This window comes from Paramormyrops kingsleyae, chromosome 3 (genome assembly GCF_048594095.1).
Source record: "Paramormyrops kingsleyae isolate MSU_618 chromosome 3, PKINGS_0.4, whole genome shotgun sequence".
NCBI classification, from domain to species: Eukaryota; Metazoa; Chordata; class Actinopteri; order Osteoglossiformes; family Mormyridae; genus Paramormyrops; species Paramormyrops kingsleyae.
In genome coordinates, this window is record NC_132799.1 from 6198446 (window position 1) to 6204445 (window position 6000).

Below are 6000 nucleotides of genomic sequence, written 5' to 3' on the forward strand. Positions count from 1 at the left end.
CAGGCCCGGAAACATTCGTCTGCATGACATAACGTTGGCTGAGAGTGACTGTCTTTGTGAGCACGCTCTGAAAATTGGGGTCGACCTCCTTTTCACTATTGATTACAATCCTCCCCCTCTCACGTCGCTCAGCAGTTACCCAGCTTGCACATGCTCAGTGACTTCTCCGCCCCCCTGCCCCCATTTGTCGTTGCGTGTATTCTTGCCCCATGTACAACCCCATCCTGTGTGGCCAAGTGTTTTCATACGTCGGTTACAATCCAGCCCCCCCTCACCACTCCCAGACAGACGGACCCGTCAGCGTCGTCCAAGAGCAAATGACCTGTAAGAAGTAAAATTCTTTGGTGGGAGGCAAACTTCCAACTGGGATGGAATATAAACAAAAGGCTGCATATGCATCATCATTTTCATTTTTTCGTGTATTTTTTGCTCATAATCCCCCCCCCTCCCAGTGCTATAGAAGAATTACGGGCATCCCCGTTCTCTTTCATCTTACTGTTTGGAAGCGCGTGCAGACTTCCAGTCATGACCTGCATGAGGGAACAACTAGCTAGACCAGTAATACATTTTTATGCGGTTCAGCACATTTTTACGTAGCTTTGATAGTGAGGCGTTAATTTAATGTTCTCCCCCTCCCTTCCTGAACAGGACAAACACAAATCACCTATGCTTGGTGAAGCTCTCTCACTCGCCCCCCCTCTCTGATTGAGGGGTTTGCTCCCCCCCACACTGTCACTGGTCGTTTTCACTTATTATTATGCTATTATATACTTGTTTTGTTAACTTGTTATAATAGTTATTATAACAATTATTTTAATGGTTATGTTAACTATGTTAACTTAATAAGTTGCTATTTTTCTTCTACCCCTTTATGCTGCTGCTGTCATCTTATTTACATATAAACCCTTGCAGCCACCTCCCCCTGCTTCACGCTCTGCTGTGTTTTGCACTTTAAGCACAGGTAAAACCCTCTGCTTGCGGGTTGGGGTTGCCAGGTTGGGGGCTCAGAGTGCTGCTGGTTGCGTCCGGAAAAAATCAGATCCCTCTGTACTGCAGTTCCAGATATGGATTTTGGCCTCAGGAGGCCAATCGCAGGAGCAGCAGAGCCCGGCTGGGGAGAACAGCTTTACCGGGCAGCAGGTGGCGGCCCAGACAGAGAATTAGTATCTCCAGCCCAGCAACAGGTGAGAGACTGACATCAAACATGGTGCAGGTACCTGAGAGCCACATGCATCGGCTTGCCCATTTAATACTTGCGTGGAAAACAGTCTCTGCTTCTGACGTCGCTGTGCGTGACCTGAGCTAAGCCTCCAGCCTTAAACTCGAACTCGTCCCTCTAAGCATTGCAATGCTACATACGTGCTCACAGCACCGTTGCCTTGGACATGGCCATCCGATATTGGTGTAATTACATTGTCACGCCACCAAATGCTGTGAGGTCCAAAGGGACATGCTTTGAGGTGGCCCCGAGGGTTCTAGAAAGGCACATCACGAATCTGACCCCTCTTCCAGGCGGGGGGTGGGAGGGGCGACTCTCCTGAAAACAAGCACCCACACATTTGAGAGTCCTTGTGTTTCTGTGGACTTTCCACTTCAGCGGCAAGGCGAAGCCTTTGAAGTCTCCCACTACACTTTCTATTATGTTTTGCATCAATTTTTTTTCACCCCCCCCCCCCCCCACATGGATTCATCATGTTGCCATGGAAACCAGTCGGCATAACGGAACATAAAGTGAAAAGACTGAAATGTTAAACTTGTTTCTGGGAAGTAAACTTGGGGCAGATTAGAGAAGGACAGGGACAATATTTGGTCAGGCCGTGAGATCGCGGGCGTGCTGGGCAGTGATGCCGGGGCCGCGTTGGTCAGGCCGTGAGATCGCGGGCGTGCTGGGCGGTGATGCCGGGGCCGCGTTGGTCAGGCCGTGAGATCGCGGGCGTGCTGGGCGGTGATGCCGGGGCCGCGTTGGTCAGGCCGTGAGATCGCGGGCGTGCTGGGCGGTGATGCCGGGGCCGCGTTGGTCAGGCCGTGAGATCGCGGGCGTGCTGGGCGGTGATGCCGGGGCCGCGTTGGTCAGGCCGTGAGATCGCGGGCGTGCTGGGCGGTGATGCCGGGGCCGCGTTGGTCAGGCCGTGAGATCGCGGGCGTGCTGGGCGGTGATGCCGGGGCCGCGTTGGTCAGGCCGTGAGATCGCGGGCGTGCTGGGCGGTGATGCCACATCCCCGCATTCTACCACGCTGATGACATCACAGAGAGCTGTTGAAGGTGACTTTTGTTTACAGGCGACAGGCCTTTGAGACACAGTAGAAAACAATTTTCTGGTAGCGGGGTCTAACCCCAATTCCCCTGCTGTTTCCACAGTGAGTGAGAAAAAATACTGCCCTACCATTTCGATCTGGGTAAAAACTATAAAAGGGAAGCTTATCGCACAATTCACAGTGTACGATGTCTTATTTGTGTCGATGACATTTTTATGTTGTTTTTGAAGGCTTTATGCGCCCCCCCCCCGCTTTCCCCAGCAGTTTAGGCGTCTCCATTATGGCACAGCTGTTGCAGGGAAGTGTTTTGTCATGCAGGGGATTTGCGATGTGCCAGTGGCCCCCCGGCATGCAGATAGCGGGTATGCGCTGGGGGGGGGGGGCTAGGAAACCGCCATAGCCTGTCCCTCTCCTGTTTCCAGGCTGCTGGAGGTGAGCTGGGTGATGGACAGTACAGATGAGGAGCATATCATCCTTCCCTGATCCCGTCCTGTCCCATCAGCCCTATTCACACCGATTTCCTATCGCTGTGGGGCAGAGGTGGACATTTCTGGTCCAGAAAGTAAAAATCCAGACCAGGATTTTGTTTCAACCAACCACTTGAGTACTATATGACTGTGACTCTGGATGCTCAGCTGGTTGGATGAAACAAAATCCTGGTCTGGATTTTTACTTTCTGGACCTGAAATGTCCGCCTCTGCTGTGAGGAGACAGTGTACTGCTGCTATACATTCATCCTAGCACTTTGGCAGAACCCAAAAACCCAAACTATTCTCTTATCTTTCACTGGGTAAAATGCATCTTCAACCAACAGATCAAGAACCAGTTTTCCTTGGATTATGTGACTGCTGCTCGCCAGAACCATTCTGTGTTACCGTGGCTACTGGTACTATGTAAGGTACCGAGGATCCACTGGGTTTTGAAATGTACAGAACTGGGTTGTAGTTGCCATTATTACTAACCAGTCTGCACTGGTGCACCTGTAGAGGATGTAAGTGGATCCATTAGTGTCATTTTTCACTGATTCTTAAGGGGATAAACTATTAGAATTTTTTCAAATTTCCCACTAATTCAAAAAATCAGATGGATAGTTTTCTTTGATTTTAGTAGATCATACTTAGTGATCTTTTTTTTACTTCAACCACTACAAATTGGTTTGTATTTCTTTTTAAGTCAGTAGATCCAAGAATCTGCAATGAAGATGGTCATAGAAATGATAAACAAATCATGTTGAAACACAAGTAAACTGCCCAATTTCTTGTTTATCAACCTGAAAGAACTGCAATTTAGTCTGAGACAGAGGAGTCACAATAAAATTATTGTCATAATTGATGGTGTGCTAAAGTTCTCAAACGTTGGTTTCTGACAAGCCCCAGGGCAACTACAGCTTTTATATGTCAAGGAGATCTGCGGTCAACCATCTAAGTGGTGCCTTGCCCATGTCGGGTCAGGATCTGGCCCATCTGGACAGCAGCACCATCACTTGAAAAAAGGGGTCATCAGATTCTGTCTCAGAGCCTGAGTGCATAATTTCTCTCCCTCTGAAGAGCCTTCAACTGGAACAATTCATCGCCGTCTCAATGGGCTATTCTCTTCGGCCTTCATTTTTGGAAATTATGCAGTAATCTGATCGGGGAACAAAGACGTCCCTCAGGAAATAGCATGGTTTTTAAGTCATAGCTGTCCTTTATTTTCCACTCCCAGTTTGCCAGAGCGGCCGAGAATCCAGCTCAGTCAGACCGCATTGAGAAGTGGGGAGTCGGGCTGCTGTCGTGAGCTGACGTCGGGATGAGGGATGTTCACCTCTGTGACGCAGCGGGACGTGACCCCAGGCCACCCGCTTCTGGGCACGCTCAGTGCATGGCCGTGTCTTTCTGCAGACCTTGCCAGAGACAGGGATACCTCTGGAGACGTGATCCTATCCCATTAGCTCTTATGCAGGGTGCGAGATGAGTCACTGTCCCCAGAAGAAGGCCTAGCTTCCACCAAGGACTCATTGTGTTCTTCAACCAGGTGACACCGACACCTGAGCTGCGGGTCATGGTTTCTTCGGTACCTCGATACCCAAAGTCTCCGCAGCTTTTTTGTGGTGAATATTAAGCAGTAATAAACACATCATGCATATTGCATGATTGCAGATGTATGCGCCTGTTCAAATTCCAGGATGGCAACAACACAGCTTTCTTTGCACAAGAGTACAACAGCAAAACTCAGCCGTAGATTTGATATTGCAGATGTACCTTCATGTTGCAAGATATCAAAGCCAGCTTTAACATCCTAATTCTCTTTTGTCAGACATTAATGGTCTGTGCTAGTCCAAATCAGTTCCACAAAGCTCCGAAGAAAAACCAAACCAAAGTGCAAACAGTCTAATGGTTAACAGACATAACTGAGGTAAAAACCACCATAATCCCCTTCTTCTCTGGAGCTGTGTTTCACCCTATATACCTACACATCTGTTGTATCTTAGGGGTCCCTGTATCTGTCCACCCAACGATGAGATAAGGAGACCAGGCCTGGCATGGACCCCTGGGTGCTCCTCACCACTGCTGGACACTTTTTACTGCTTACAGGCCTCCACTTAAAGCTACACTGGGGTATTAACACCCAAAGAGGCCGATAACGTTTGTCCACGTCTAAAATCGTCCCAAGAATTTTTATCCAACATCTTTTAAACCTTGGAGACAATACAGGTTAAGAATGTCTGACTTGCAGACAACTCATACTTACGAATGGACTGCCATAAAGCCTATTGTATTAAAAATTTTGAGGTTATAACATAATAACAAATGCACTACTTTCTAACGCTTGTGAAAACATTGCATAGCTTCAGCGGGTCATTTGTTCAAGGTACAGTACAGTACTATATGTGGTTACTTGTACTATTACTGCATAAGTATTATTGTCATGTAGTGTATTAATAATTATTATTATTACTATTATTATTATTATTATTACCTATTAATCTGAAACAATATTGAACTCCTCTGAGAATGACACTCTAGCGAGTTTCAAAATTGTTGCTGGTTAGGTGACTGGTTAATGACTGGTTAATGCGGGCCCCATTTGAAGCAGCACTTCCACGGAGAAGATCAGGACGAAGGAATGCGATTGAGGGGCGTAAAAGCTTGTAATTGGCATCTATAGATACTGGCAACATATGGTGACTGAATTTCTGTCTAGAAGTGTTTAAAATGCAAGAGAGACATTGACACTCCTTCATCACTGCATTACGGCCATGATCTCTGTAGATTGTTTCACTCTAGACCCATAACTTTTGTATAACATATGTCTCTTCCATTTCATTTAGAGTCATCTATCTATCTATCACCAAACCACTTATCCTGATTGTGCGGGGCGGAAGCCTGTCCTATGGAAAGTATGGCATTAGGCTTGGGGGCACCCTGGACAGGATGCAAGTCCATTGCAGCAATTGAAACCCCCCAGCTCTGGAGGTGTGAGTCAACAATGGCATCCACCTCAATTAGTCAGCCTTTCTACTAAGATATATGACGAATTTTACTTGGATAAAGTGGTTGTGTGAGATATTCCAGGGATGTCAGGCCCATAGTTTTAATAGTTTTTATGGATATTGCCTGTCAAACACAGAATACTGGTGAGACCCAGATGAGTTTATGAGCAAGTCAGGCCACGTTCTCCTGAAAGTGCGGTGTCTGAACATTGCAGAGAGGTAGCAAGTTTCCCACACACCGAACGGTAAGATCAAACCTGAGAGCAATCCCAC